The sequence below is a fragment of the Meles meles genome, chromosome X (genome assembly GCF_922984935.1).
Source record: "Meles meles chromosome X, mMelMel3.1 paternal haplotype, whole genome shotgun sequence".
Taxonomy (NCBI): Eukaryota; Metazoa; Chordata; class Mammalia; order Carnivora; family Mustelidae; genus Meles; species Meles meles.
In genome coordinates, this window is record NC_060087.1 from 45920050 (window position 1) to 45935745 (window position 15696).

Below are 15696 nucleotides of genomic sequence, written 5' to 3' on the forward strand. Positions count from 1 at the left end.
GCAGAAAAGATAGGTACTCCTGCCCTCCTTCACATTAGAAGGTTGACTATGAGCCAGTAAAGTCTCAGTATAGCCTCTTTCTTAGCACAATCACACTCTTCGAACTCAAAGATCGCTTCCCTTACATCAGAAATTAAATAACTTTTTCCTGGGAGAGAATGACACAAATTTTTAGATCTTACATTGTTTCTAAATCCATCTGTCTACAGCAAAAAGCAAAAAAAAAAAAAAAGGCTTAATTCCATTTGGACATTCAATTCTTGCCTCTCAATAGAATGATCACTGAGATTTGGGAAATTATCCGTACTAGCTCATCTATCACCTAGTAACTGGCCCCTGACATGCACTTAACAGTATAAATAACTACAAAACTGTACAAAATTCATTAGGGGACTGTTTGAGGACATTGGACATCAGAAGGTGCAGAATTGCAATCCCTGAGAGAAGGAAATTATGAGATGAAACCACTGTTTCCCACAGCATGCTGCCTGGGGGCATGATCCAGATAGTGGTATATGGAGTTGGAACCTAAATGAACACAGATGCTTTAATGAGTTTAAGAGACTGGAGTTTGCAGCTGCTGAAGCACTTCAAATTTGCAGGTCTTATCTGGAGAGAGGGGAGCTCTTGTCTGAGGCTGAGGGCAAGACTCCATGAAGCCTATGATGGAGCAGGTGCAGGGAGAAGAATGCAGAAACCTTGCTGAACATTTTAGGTATTCAGTTCAGATGACAGATCGGGCAGGTGTTAGGGATAAAGTACTCTGTCTTAGAACTAAATTCGAAACTGATACTTACCCACCCTCAGAAAGAATGAAAGCAAGCCAGACAGGCCCAAAAGATCCAATAGTAATTTAACTAGTTGCCAAAACAAAACTGAACAACCTTTATGAAATATGAAAAAGTCTAAATTTCTTTAAAGATTTTATTTTGTTATTTGAAAGAGAGATATTGAGAGAGAGTGGGGGGAGGGGCAGAGGGAGAAGCAGACCCCACTGCGCAGGGAGCCCGAAGTGGGTCTCCATTCCAGAACCCTAAGATCATGACTTAAGCTGAAGGCAGATGCTTAACCGACTGAGCCACTCAGGCACCCCGACAAAGTCTAAATTTTAAGTAATATATTATTCATAATGTTCTTCACAAAACAAAACAAAAAATTCTGGATGTACCAAGAAGCACAAAAGGGTGAACACAAAAATCAAGAAAAACATCAATTAATAGAAACTTACCTCAAGATTCCTAAGCTGTTGGAATTAGCAAAAAAAAATGAAAAAAAATGCCCAAGTCCCCCTCCTCTCCTGCACTCACGATCACAACCATCCCCACTGATCTGTGTGAATCTATGAGGTTTGTTTAATAACTTGCTCAATGTTACACAGCCAGTATTGGAGCCAGGATTTGAACCCAGAGATTTTTTTCCACTGTGAGGTTGGTCTACTGATTATTAGTATTATTTTCAGTGATTATTAGTATTAATGATAATTTTTAATGCACGAACCTCATCCACAATTAGGAATTTTCAAAATAAATATAAAAAATAATAAGAAAATTTTAAAATTTTAAAAAGGGAGTTTTCAAAATAGTTTCCTCATTTTACATGATATTAAATGAAATAATAACAGAATAAAATTTATTTTACATAAATACTTTATAAGTTTATTTTTAGTGCAAGCCTATAAAGAGTAAGAGAGAGAGAATGGACATGTGACTTAGAGAGACCCTCTTTTCTTTCACAGTGTTGTTTGTCCCTTTGCCTCTATTTTTTTCCCAGTGAGCCTGAAATGAAGATGTCGAGTTCAGACTTTTGCCTGGTGAGGGCGCTCTGAAGATTTCTTTCTTTTTTTTTTTTTTTTTTTAAGATTTTCTTTATTTATTTGACAGAGAGAGATCACAAGTAGACAGAGAGGCAGGCAGAGAGAGAGAGAGGGAAGCAGGCTCCCTGCTGAGCAGAGAGCCGATGCGGGACTCGATCCCAGGACCCTGAGATCATGACCTGAGCCGAAGGCAGCGGCTTAACCCACTGAGCCACCCAGGCACCCGCTCTGAAGATTTCTGACATGAATACTGGCTTCAAATGACTGGCATGACCTGGTGCGAATTAACACTGTGGTCCATGCATCACCCCATGTGTGGACTTACACGCTCAGTTTTACAGGTCTTTACTATGTGGAAGCATCCCCCAAATATAGAAGAGACAAGATGGGGCCACACAGTGTCAATTATAATCTGAGACAAATGAGTCTATACCCAGCTTGTATGTCTTGACACACATCAACTTAATTTCCAGCAAACTCTGCTTTCTCTGGAACCAGGCTGTGACTCAGCAGTACCTACAATGCCATACTAATGAAGCTTTAAAAAATCAAAAGCTTTTACAAAATATCTAAGTGCAATATCTCCTGCAAATTAATGTCCTTTCCAGGGGACTCTGTGAAAAACGTAATATGCACACCTTGATCCCTCAAAGAAAATTTGTAAGGTGAACACCCTCTCCAACTGTCCTTACAAGACATGAAAGAGAAATATGGCAGGAGAACCATGAGAATCACCAAACCAGCCTCACTGCCCTGTGACAGTTCCCCTTCCCCCACATAAACAATATCCCCTCCCTGCAGGGACCTTCCAGGAACCTGGGTGACTATGGTAAAGAATAGAGCACGGATCTGAGAAGTGATATTAAGTAGTAACACAAGTAGTGACAATAATAACTAACATTTATTGACCACATACTATATTTCAGGTGTTTTAGTAGGGGCTTTGCATGGACTTAATTCTCCCGACCACACTGTGAGTTAGGTTATTACTGAAATTTCACGAAGAAAACATCTGGAATTGAAAAGCAAAAGGAATTCTCATGGCTGGAACATGGGGTACCTAGGACTGGGACACACATCTCTTTGCAACACCCTCATTCTTAATGATATGCCGGTGTTTCCTGAACATCAGTTTCCTGAACATCTTTTCACCACCTTTACCCATTTTGCCATGTGTGATCATGGTAAATATGCTATTGTAATACCAGATGCCTCCAATGTACATAATATTTCACTTGCATGTACTATATCTTTGCTAATAATTTTAATTTATTAATCTCATTTTCTCTTAAATTAAATCATCATACATCAATAAATTTATTTTAAATTAAACTTTATATCATTACAATAAGTAAAAACCCCTCATTGCTTGTCATAAATTGCAAGTCACCATAAAAATTGAAGTGAGGGGCTCCTGGATGGCTCAGTGGGTTAAAGCCTCTGCCTTCGGCTCAGGTCATGATTCCAGGGTCCTGGGATCGAGCCCCGCATCAGGCTCTCTGCTCAGCAGGGAGCCTGCTTCCCCCTCTCTGCCTGCCTCTCTTCCTACTTGTGATCTCTGTCAGATAAATAAATAAAGTCTTTTTTAAAAAATGAAGTGAGACAAAATGTACCATTTTAAAAATGACTTATGCCAGTCAGAATGGCTAAAATTAATAACTCAGGAAACAACAGATGTTAGCAAGGATGAGGAGAAAAAGGAACCCTCTTACATTTCTGATGGGAATGCAACCTGGTAAAGCCACTCTGGAAAACAGTATGGAGGTCCCTCAAAAAGTTAAAAATAGAGCTACCCTATGACCCAGAAGTTGCACTACTAGGTATTTTCTCAAAGGATACAAATAGTGATCTGAAGGGGCACTTGCACTGGAATGTTTATAGCAGCAATGTCCACAATAGCCAAACTATGGAAAAAGCCCAAATGTCGTGACATATATATACAATGGGATATTACTCAGCCATAAAAAAGAATGAGATATTGCCATTTGCCATAACATGGATGGACCTAGAGGATACTATGCTAAAGGAAATAAGTCAATCAAAGAAAGACAATTTTCATTATTTCACTCACATGTGGAATTTAAGAAACAAAACAGAATCATAGGGGAAGGGAAGGAAAAATAAAATAAGACAAAATCAGAGAGGGAGGCAAACCATAAAAGACTCTTAACTAGAGGAAACAAACAGATTTGCTGGAGGGGAGGTGGAAGGGAAGATGGCATAACTGGGTGATGGGCATTAAGGAAGGCACTTGATGTAATGAGTGCTGGGTATGATATGCAACTAAGGAATCACTAACCTTTACCCCTGAAACTAATAATACACTGTATATTAACTAATTGAATTTAAATAAACAAAAATAAAATTAAATTGGTAAATAAATAAAAATTTTAAATGACCAAATATGTATTAACATTTTCATTTTTGTGAAAGTTCTTTAATTTCTATAGCCCTTTTTATTCTTTTTTTTTAATTAATTTATTTATTTTTATTTGCTTATTTACAGCATAACAGTGTTCATTGTTTTGGCATCACACCCAGTGCTCCATGCAGTACATGCCCTCCCTATTACCCACCACCTGGTTCCTCAACCTCCCACCCCACCCCACCCCCTCCCGCCGCCCCTTCATAACCCTCTGGTTGTTTTTCAGAGTCCATAGTCTCTCATGGTTCATCTCCCCTTCCAGTTTCCCTCAACTCCCTCTCCTCTCCATCTCCCCATGTCCTCCATGTTATTTGTTATGCTCCACAAATAAGTGAGACCATATGATACTTGACTCTCTCTGCTTGACTTATTTCGCTCAGCATAATTTCTTCCAGTCCTGTCCATGTTGCTATGTTTCAAGAGAGACCCTTTTTATTCTTTTGAATAATCTTCTGTGTTTGGTCTTATTTACTAAACCATATTGGGCATTACTGTGGTATAAAAGAGTGTGCCATATGATTCTTCAGCCATCAGCCCTACTCCTAGAGCCCCACCAAGCTCAGTTCTGGAGATTGCCAAAATGCTTAAGCCTCAGTTGAGCCTCTTCCTTCCCCCACGTTTCGATCTCTGAACTCAGATACTTAATCGGATTCAATAAAAACCAAATATACCTTTTTTTTTCTCAGAGAGAAAAAGAACAGCACCTTCAGCAGCAGCATTGTCTGAAAATCAAATTGTGGGAAATATTTGGGGGGCATATATCATCTTGTAGATTTCATCAAATCCACCTTTGAAAAAATCAATTTCTATCTAAAGTCCTTCCAAATTTCTCTGAGTTCGTTGTGGCAGATGTAAAGGAAGAAAGGCAGGGTGGGTAGGAAGGGGAAGAGTGGTCCTGGGAAATTTTAGTTTGATAAGAAGGCTGAAAGATAATATCTAATCCTCAAATATTCATCCACCACTCATTTTACTCTACCAGATGTTCCCACTAGTCCTTTTTTGAGAAGAAAGCCTGGAGGAAAAAAAAAACCCATCCAGCCTAAGCCATCAACATTTCCATTAATCCTCAAGGCTCAAAAAGGTGAAGTAACTTGCCCAAGCTCACTTAGCCGGTAGTGGTGATTTTATTGGCCAGAAAATCTGAACTGTTTTTTCATCACAGTCATTTTCTTATTCACAAGCCTTTGTCACACTAATCCTTTTTGAAAATGTTAACTTTTGAGAATCTTGTGAGATATTCAACTGGAAACATCAGGTAAGCATTTGGATCAAAGCATAGAAGTTCATTGAAGAGTTTTGAAATGAAGATAAAGTTTGAAAATCATAGATATAAAAATGTTCAGTTCTATTCTTTGGCCATGTCTTACCAAAGACCCCAAACAGACAAGCAGCAAAGAGAAACAGGCAACTGACAAAAGAGGTTGCTATGCAACACAGGAGAAAAGCTAAACAAAATTGATTTGGTTCTGTCACTCAAATGTTGCGTTCCCAGCAGAGAGTTTCCTTAAGCAGAAAAAAAGAAAGAGAAAGTAAGAATGGAAAAAATTCTAGAGAGATCTGTTGTTGACTTGGAAAAGTACAAGTCTATTGTTAGATATGAACATATCACAGTAATTTATCATTCTGTGATTTAAGCAAACAAATATATTCTTGCCTCATCCTGGCAGTACAGTGTCATTTTGGCCTTGAGTTTGCTCTTGCCTTGTCCCTTACCATAGGATGAGGAATCTGGAGCTAAAAGAGGGGTGCCCACTTAGAGACGTTGGGTAAGAATTCAGTGAACATGGATATGAGGAATTTATTACTGTTACTTTATGGAAGTAGTCTTGAGTAAAAAAGTAATAAGAATAATTTTGAGTCATGATACATGCTACTGCATAATTGCCTTCCTGAAATATTTTATTGGTTTACCTTCCTAATTGTAATGCATAAAAACACCTGTTGACTATCTCCTTACCAAAACTGGATCTTTCTTCCTTTTTAAATGTTTAAAATTTTATTTAATTCTTTTTCAAGAGAATGGATTATTAATTCTCTCCACTCACCCCCCCATCCACTCTCCTCTATGAACAGAGAAGTGGTAGAATCTAAAAAATTTAGTGAATTTGGTGGTCTACTTCAGCAACAAAAGAAAAAAAAAGAACACCACAAAAGATTAATGCAAATTCTAGGTTGTAGAAAAAGCTGTAAAGAAACTACACAGTAATGGAGACCACTGCAGCAAGTGAAAAATCAACACATCTTGCTAATGAAAATTCCTTACAAGTTTGTTAACAGTGTGAATTATCTCAGAAGCACATTTTGTAGTAATGTTTTCCAATTTTAACCAGTCCACATTTCACATTAAAAATACTTCTCAACACAGAAAAGTAAGTTATTTTTCATACAAATGACTAACGATATATGAAAAAAATGTTCATCATCATTATCCATCAGGGAAATTCAAATCAAAACCACAATGAGGAGGCACCTGGGTGGTTCAATGGGTTAAGCCTCTGCCTTCGGCTCAGGTCATGGTCTCAGGGTCCTGGGATCAAGCCCCGTGTCGGGCTCTGTGCTCAGCAGGGAGCCTGCTTCCCCTTTCTCTCTACCTGCCTCTCTGCCTACTTGTGATCTCTCTCTGTCAAATAAATAAATAAAATATTTTAAAAAACCGCACTGAGATATGACAAAAATGAACAAGGCAAGAAACAACAAATGTTGTGAGAGGATGTGGAGAAAAGGGAACCCTCTTACATTGTTGATGGGAATGAAAGTTGGTGCAGCCACTTTGGAAAACAGTGTGGAGATTCCTCAAAAAATTAAAAATAGAGCTACCCTATGACCCTGCAATTGTACTACTGGGTATTTACCCCAAAGATACAGATGTAGGGGAAAAAAGGCCCATATGTACCCCAATGTTCATAGCAGCAATGGCCATAATAACCAAACTGTAGAAAGAGCCAAGATGCCCTTCAATAGATGAATGGATAAAGAAGATATGGTCCATATAATACAACGGAATATTATTCAGCCATCAGCAAGGATGAATACCCAACTTTTGCAGCAACATGAACAGGACTGGAGGATATGATGCTGAGGGAAATAAGTCAAGCAGAAAAAGTCAATTATCATATGCTTTCACTTACTTGTTGAACATAAGGAATAACATGGAGGGCATTAAGAGAAGGAAAGGAAAAGTGAATTGGGGGAAATCAGAGGGGGAGACGAACCATGAGAGACTGTGGATTCTGAGAAACAAACAAACTGAGGGTTTTGGAGGGGAGAAGGTGGAGGGATGGGTGAGCCTGGTGGTGGGTATTAAGGAGGGCATGTATTGCATGAAACACTGAGTGTTATATGTAAACAATAAATCTTGGGACACTACATCAAAAACTAATGTTGTATTGTATGGTGACTAACATAACACAATTTTTAAAATTACATAAAAAAAAGAAAAGAGAAGTCATTTTTCTAATTTTGTAACTTTCATATGTTCTACATCTGTGAGTTCTGAGAAGCAATGCATCCCTTAGACTCAGGCAACAAGGCCTACCCTGGCTTTATTCTTGCCCTGTCTCTCACCATGGAATGAGAAACCTGGGGTAAAAGAGGGGTGCCCACCCAGAGCCCACACTATAGCATATTCCATGTACCTAGAACCCTGGAATTCCCTGCCCAAATGATCTCAAGCCAGTCTTCAGGGCCTTTTTCCAAGTTTGTCCACCAGAGGATAAACTACAAGTAAGAGTGTGCAACTGCAGATTCAATGGATCATCTAGGGACAAAATTTTATGTTGGCAGTGGTGAATGTGAATGTGTTTTAGACCTGGAGGGCCAAGGTGTCTATGGTATCTACATGCGTGCACACGAGAACCCTTGTGTTGAGGAACAGGGATTGACATGGGGAGATAACCAGTGCAAGGGATGGGCCAGGGAACACCAATTTTCTTATTTTCCTATGCCAAACAAATATTAGGAGGAGATATGTTGATTTGCATCAAAATTCTCTTTAAATCTACATGTAAATCAAGCTAATTTCTTCCTATTCTCTCAGCAACTCTAATAAAGAGACAAAATATGTAATTTTCCACACTATTCATCCTGTAAGTTCAATATGCCTAGCATTAGGGGTTGTTTTTTACAAAAGTTAGATTTATATTTGTAAATATTTGTTTCCATTCAGAACACAATTTTTTTTAACTTAATTTCTTTTCAGTGTAACAGAATTCATTGTTTAGGCACCACACCCAGTGCTCCATGCAATACATGCCCTCCCTATTACCCACCACCAGGCTCCCCCAACCTCCCACCCCCGCCCCTTCAAAACCCTCAGTTTGTTTTTCAGAGTCCGTAGTCTCTCATGGTTCATCTCCCCTTCCAGTTTCCCTCAACTCCCTTCTTCTCTCCATCTCCCCATGTCCTCCATGTTATTTCTTATGCTCCACAAATAAGTGAAACCATATGATACTTGACTCTCTCTGCTTGACTTATTTCGCTCAGCATAATCTCTTCCAGTCCCATCCATGTTGATACAAAATTTGGGTATTCATCCTTTCTGATGGAGGCATAATACTCCATTGTGTATATGGACCACATCTTCCTTATCCATTCATCCGTTGAAGGGCATCTTGGTTCTTTCCACAGTTTGGCGACTGTGGCCATTGCTGCTATGAATACTGGGGTACAGATGGCTCTTCTTTTCACTACATCTGTATCTTTGGGGTAAATACCCAGTAGTGCAATTGCAGGGTCATAGAGAACCTCTATTTTTAATTTCTTAAGGAATCTCCACACTGTTCTCCAAATTGGCTGCACCAACTTGCATTCCCCCAACAGTGTAAGAGGGTTCCCCTTTCTCCACATCCTCTCCAACACACATTGTTTCCTGTCTTGCTAATTTTGGCCATTCTGTTGTAAGGTGGTATCTCAATGTGGTTTTAATTTGAATCTCCCTGAGGGCTAGTGATGATGAACATTTTTTAATGTACCTGATAGCTATTTGTATGTCTTCATTGAAGAAGTGTCTGCAGAACACAATTTCTGTTAAACATATTTGTCACTTCTAAAGGGCTTTGATGCTAGGACTTCTTTTTTCATTTAATATATGCAGAAGATAAGGTCATTGAGCTCTCTTGACTGTCATTCTATCATCTTTCTAGTGTGTCTTCTTCTAGATTCTCTGGATTAATTGTTTTTTCTATTAAAAGCATTCGCATAATATCAGAAGGCTGAAGTTTGTTGAAGGCCATATTGTTTTAGGCTTTTGTTGTCATTTGATCAAAATGATGTTGTGAACATGTTAGTATCTGAACTCTAACATGGTGGATATTAAGAAGTCAGTTTCAGAGCCAGGGGACAGATTACAAAATTAATTTCTAGAGTTCATCGTAGAGTATAGTCCTTTAGCTTTTCCAAGAATTTTGATGACTTCTAAAGATTTTATTTATTTATTTATTTGACAGAGATCACAAGTAGGCAGAGAGGTAGGCAGAGAGAGGGTGGGGAAGCAGGATCCCTGCCAAGCAGAGAGCCCAATGCAGGGCTCGATCCCAGGACCCTGGGATCATGACCTGAGCTTAACCCACTGAGCCACCCAGGCGCCCCAATTTTGATGACTCCTAATACTCAATATTAAATCCCCTTCACAACTGGTTGGAAAAACACAATTTTTTATGTCAGCTGACTTCCTCTTTCTGCTTTTGTCAATGTCCTATAGGAAATATGAATGCATAAGAAGTGGCTATGGTTATAATGAGGCAGTCTTAGCAGTAGACAGGTCTCTGGCTCCAATATTTTCTTAAGTAACACTAATAAAGTCTTCTCTGGAAGACAATGTGCATTAGCCTAGGGCAAAAATCAGACAGGTTTCCCACCCAAGTCTCTTATTTTCAGATAGCCACAAGTTATCCTCTACCAAGAGGAAAAAGTAAAAGTGGGCAAAGGACAAATACAGTAAATAAATATTAGAATTTTTCAGCACTGAAAAACAAGACTAGCAGAAACACTTATAGAAGGGTGAAGTAATAATCTTCAAAAATCTACTCCTCCATAAAAGCAATGAGATTGTGTCAAAAAATTATCACAGTCAAATTTTTAAGAACTCTGGAAACTAAATATAGGCATGCAAAAATCTGAGGAGTGTTTATGCAAATATCATGGTCAAATATTATTAGGAGAAGAATAGAATATGAATTTGATAAAAGTCATCTAGAAAAACTGTCAGCAAACATCAAACTTAATGGTGAAGATTGAATTATTTTCCTATAAGATCAGGAACAAGGCAAAGATTCCCATTCTTGCCACTTTCAATCAAAATTGTACTGAAGGTTCTAGCCAGGGCAATGAAGGAAGAACATAAAATAAAAGGTATCCAGATAGTAAAGGAAGAAGCAAAACTATTCACAGATGACATGGCCTTGTATACAGATAATGTTAATAAATCCACATACAAAATAAAAGCTGTTAGAACTTTCTGAAAGTTTGTAGGACATAAACAAGAATTAATTGTATTTCTATACAGCAACAATGAACAATCCAAAAATGACATTAATTACACAATTTCATTTAAAATAGTATCAAAATAACAACACGTTGGGTTAAATTTAACAAGGGAAACACAAGACATACACTAAAAACTACAAAATAAAGAAGAGGTAAATAAATGGGAAGACATCCCATGTTCATGGGTCAGAAGATGATAATATTCTTCAAACTGATCTACAAACTCAATGCTATTCCTATCAAAATTCCAATTCCTTTCCTTTTCTTAGGGAAAGAGAGAGAGGGGAGAAAGAGAGCAGGGGAGGAGAAGAGAGGGAGAGAGAGAATCTTAAGCAGGCTCAATACCCAGTGTGGAACCCTACATAGGGCTCAATCTTACAAACCTGAGATCATGATCTGAGCTGAAATCAAGAGTCTGACGCTTAACCACCTGAGTCACCCAGACACCCCACCACCACAACTGCTTTTCTAAGAGAGAAATTGGTAAACTAATTGTAAAACCCACATGGAAATATAAGTGATCCAGAAGAGCATAGACAATATTGCAAAAGAAGAATGCAGTTGGAAGACTCACACTTCTTAATTTCAGAATGTACTATAAAGCTACAGTAATCAAAATTGTGTGGTACTGGCAAAAGGATAGACATGAAGCTAAATGCAGAGGAACTGAGAGTTCACAAAGAAACCCTTTACATTTATGGTCAATTGCTTTTTGACAAAGTGTCAAAACTTTTCAATAGAAAAAGAATAGCCTTTTCAACAAATGGTGCTTAAATAACTGGATTTACCTACACATAAAAGAATGGAGTTGGGGGGGTAGGGAGAGGGTGGTTGGGTTATGGACATTGGGGAGGGTATGTGCTATGATGAGTGCTGTGAAGTGTGTAAACGTGGCGATTCACAGACCTGTACCCCTGGGGCTAATAATACATTATATGTTAATAAAAAATTGAAAATTAAAAAAATAAAGGATTAAAAAAAGAATGAAGGTGGAACCCTAACTTACACCATAAACAAAAATTAACACAAATTAAATCATAGGCATAAATGTAAGAGTTAAAATTCTAAAACTCTTAGAAGAAAACAGGATGACAGCCAACAATATGTTGACAAGGATGTGGAAAAATTCAAGCCATCATATATCATTGGTAGGATTGTAAAATGATTCAACTGCTTTGGGAAAACAGTTTGGCGGTTACTAAAAATGTTAAACCCAGAGTTAGCCTACAACCCAACAATTCCCCTCCTAGGTATCTTCCCAAGACAATTGAAAACATTTGTTCACACAAAAACTTGCACAGAAATGTTCATAGCAAAATATTTATGGTATCCCTAAAGTCAAACAGCCTAAATGTCCTTTGACTAATGAATAGATAAACACACTGTGTATATCTAAATAATAGAAAATTATTCAGCCATAGAGAAGAATGAAATACTAATATATATAATAAACCCGGATGAACCTCAAAATACTATACTAATAATATGAAATATGAAAAATAATATGAAAAAAGCCAGAGACAAAAGGCCACATATTGTATAATTCCATTTATATGAAATATTCGTAATAAGAAAATCCACAGAGACAGAAAGTAGAATTGTTGTTGCCAATGACTGGAAGGAGAGGGTGAAGGAGAGTGACTGCAAATTGGTACAGTTTCTTTTTGAAGGGATAATAATATTCTAAAATTAAATAGCCATGATAGTTGCATTATTCTTTGAAACTGCTAAAAACCATTGGATTGGACAGAATACATGAATTTTATGATATGTGAACTAAATCTCAATGAAGCTGTTCCATAAAAAAGATCTAGATGAGATCTTTGGTTGTACTTACATGCACATGGAATTAATGCAAGCAAAGCATCTGTTTTTGAGAGAATATTATTGCCAAAAATTCAGCAAAGCTGTCCTGCAAAAGCCAATGATTATCAAATTTCTAAAGCAGCCCCCAGAATCCCAGACCTAAACAAGGAGAAAATGCCTGAAAAAGCTGATGCATTTCATAAAAAGAGCACCCTACCTAATGCTGACTTCCAATTTTTCCACAGTTCCATTATGGAAAACAATGTACACTATAGTTCCCCCCAGAGAACAGAATCAGAGGATTCCTTGTAGTTAACCAAGGAAATATCATCAATGCTAAGTTAGAGATTCTTGATAATTTTTGCCCAACAGGATTTGATAATCACTATGAACCAGTGACTGCTCTGGTTTCCATTTTTCCCTTTCCTAAGCAGGAGTCTATATTGCAGTTATAGCCTTTCTATTCTGACATTATAATACATAATGTATCGGGGTATCATTTAGTATAGAGGTTGTCAGACCACTGGTGGAGAATGCTTTATCATCTAGAGATCCTGGAATTTTACCTGTATGGAATAACTGAAAGTGGCTTTGCATTGTTTTCTCTGGGTAGGTGGTAACTAGTTCTATATATTGGAGGAAATGTGTACATGGATATGTGGGTGACAAAGGGAGTTAACTATGAGAAACACTGCTTGCCATTTCTCTAATATCAATTTTCTTATAAGAGTAAACATCTTAAGATGCATGATGGTGGAGAAGTAGGAGACCCTGTTTCAACTGGTCCCCTACAGTGAGCTAATTATCTACCAGAACACTCTGAACACCCATGAAATCAGCCTGAGATGTAGGGTTATACACTTCTGGATCTCTACAGGGGCAGAAGATGCCAGTCAAGAGGTAAAGCATACGGGGAATGATTGGACTGATATCGGAGAATAAACAGAAGGGAGAGGGAGCCACCAGAAGCGACCTATTGGAAAGTAATACCCCAATACAAATGTGCCCTGTGATTGGGGACCAGCATTATCTTGAAGTCTGGTTAAAAGCACTCAGAAAGAGCAAAAGATCTTAGGGGGCAACTGGTGGAATCAGGCGGTCAAGGGCATGGGCCTAAACCCAGGAACCCAGGACTGTCAGAGAGAATGAAGCTGAGTGCCCCCTCAGGGGTTGCAGTGGCTTGAATCAGCCACTCCCTACACCAGCCTGCACTCCCTAGAACTTTTGTGCACTGCTCCCCACCCACCCTGAGAAAGCTCTGTCCTGGAGCTAGCCGGTGGTCTCTAGGACCAGCCTAGGGTCTGGACTCTCCCAGCCTCAGTGCAATCACCCGAGCTGGCTACCTGAGGTCTGTCAGGGCAAAGGCAACCACCAGAAGAAGGCTCCCTGGACCAATATCACTCCCGGTTTTGGCACGGGGACTGCAGAGACAAGCGGGCACTTAAGGCAACCCCTGAGACAGTGGCTGGGGACTTGTTCTGCCTGTGGGAGGTTGCACAGCCCAGTCAGACTTGCAGAGGGGAAGTCTGTGTGCTCTGGACCACACAGAGGGGAGTGGACTGAGGTTTCTCTCTGAGACTGAGGCCTGGGCGCAGTTTGCTTTCCTCTAATCCTCCAAAAAGCACAAAAAGCCACCAAAGGGGGAAAAAATATCCAAAGAACAAAAGCCTGGAAAACTGGTTTCCACAGAGCCCAGCCAGGAGGACTCAACCCAAGCAAGACTGACTGAAAAACAACAGTCCCATCCCCCAGAAAGCCAGCCAAAAGAATGAGAAGACAACCACCATAGGGTCCCCATAAAACGTTAAAACCCCAGGGGCGCCTGGGTGGCTCAGTGGGTTAAGCCGCTGCCTTCGGCTTAGGTCATGATCTCAGGGTCCTGGGATCGAGTCCCGCATCGGGCTCTCTGCTCGGCGGTGAGCCTGCTTCCCTCTCTCTCTCTCTGCCTGCCTCTCTGTCTACTTGGGGTCTCTCTCTGTCAAATAAATAAATAAAATCTTTAAAAAAAACTTTAAAACCCCAATATCTGGGAAAATAATATATTAAGCTCCCAGTATTGCCCTAAAACGTGTATATTTCATAGATACAACTTTTCTTCTTAATTCATTCTCACTATTCTTGTTCTGTTTAATCTTTTTTAACCAACTTAACATTACAACTAGAGGTTTAATACAACATATTCTATAATAACCTTTTACTTGGAACTTTTTTATACATATACCTGTGTTTTTCTTTTTCTTTTCTTTTTTTAATGTATATATAGATATAAACTTCAAGATAATCCTCTTTCCCTAATAAATACTACCCCTATCTATAAACCAGTTTTAATCTCCCTTTATCTCTGGAAAGTTGATTACTTTAACAAAGATATCAAGATACACCCAGGAAGAATCAAAATAAACTTTTTTGATCACATTGAGGATTCATAACCACCCTCCCAACTTTTTCTTCTGTCAGTGTTTCTATGTATGTGTTTTTGTTCCAGTATTATATAAATCTTATACTTGGGGTTCATTTTGGCTGGGTACGTTCTTTTTCCTGACATTTACTTTTCTCGGTCTTTTTGTCTGTCCTTTTTTGTTTGTATACCTTATAAATCTTACCTTTGCGGCCCATTCTGGCTAGGCCATCTCTTTCTCTTTCCTCTCTCTCTCTCTTTTTTCTTTGTTCTTTCTTTCTGGTGGTGACTTCCAATTGCTCAGAAGCATTCTAAGGTGCACTTTGCCTGGATCACAGTTGATATATTCAGCTACAGATTCCCTCAACCAACTCTCACCAAAATGGCTAGGAGGAGTAATGCCCAATAGAGGAAAAATCCAGAGACTGTGCCTTCTCAATCAGAGCTATTTGATATGGACATAAAGAGTATGTCAGAAAGGGAATTCAGGGTAACAATTATCCAGGCAATGGCTAGGTTGAAGAAAACCATTAATGACAACACGGCATCGATTAGGGCAGAAATGAAATCCACTCAGGAAGAAGTTAAAAATGGTATCAATGAGATCCAATCTAATCTAAACTCTCTAACAGCTAGGGTAATTAGTGATCTAGAGGACAAAATTGTAGAGAAAAAAGCTTAGGAGGAGGCCTGGAACAAACAGCTTAGAAGCCATGAAAACAGAATTAGGGAAATAAATGATGCCATGAAACATTCCAACGTCAGAATTAT

The 15696-nt window shown here is 38.8% G+C and overlaps 1 pseudogene; it reads right to left on the reverse strand.

Annotated features, from left to right (window-relative positions):
- LOC123934634 overlaps window positions 1-15143 on the reverse strand; it is a 69999-nt pseudogene extending 54856 nt beyond the window's left edge.
- Window positions 15144-15696: the final 553 nt, after the last annotated feature.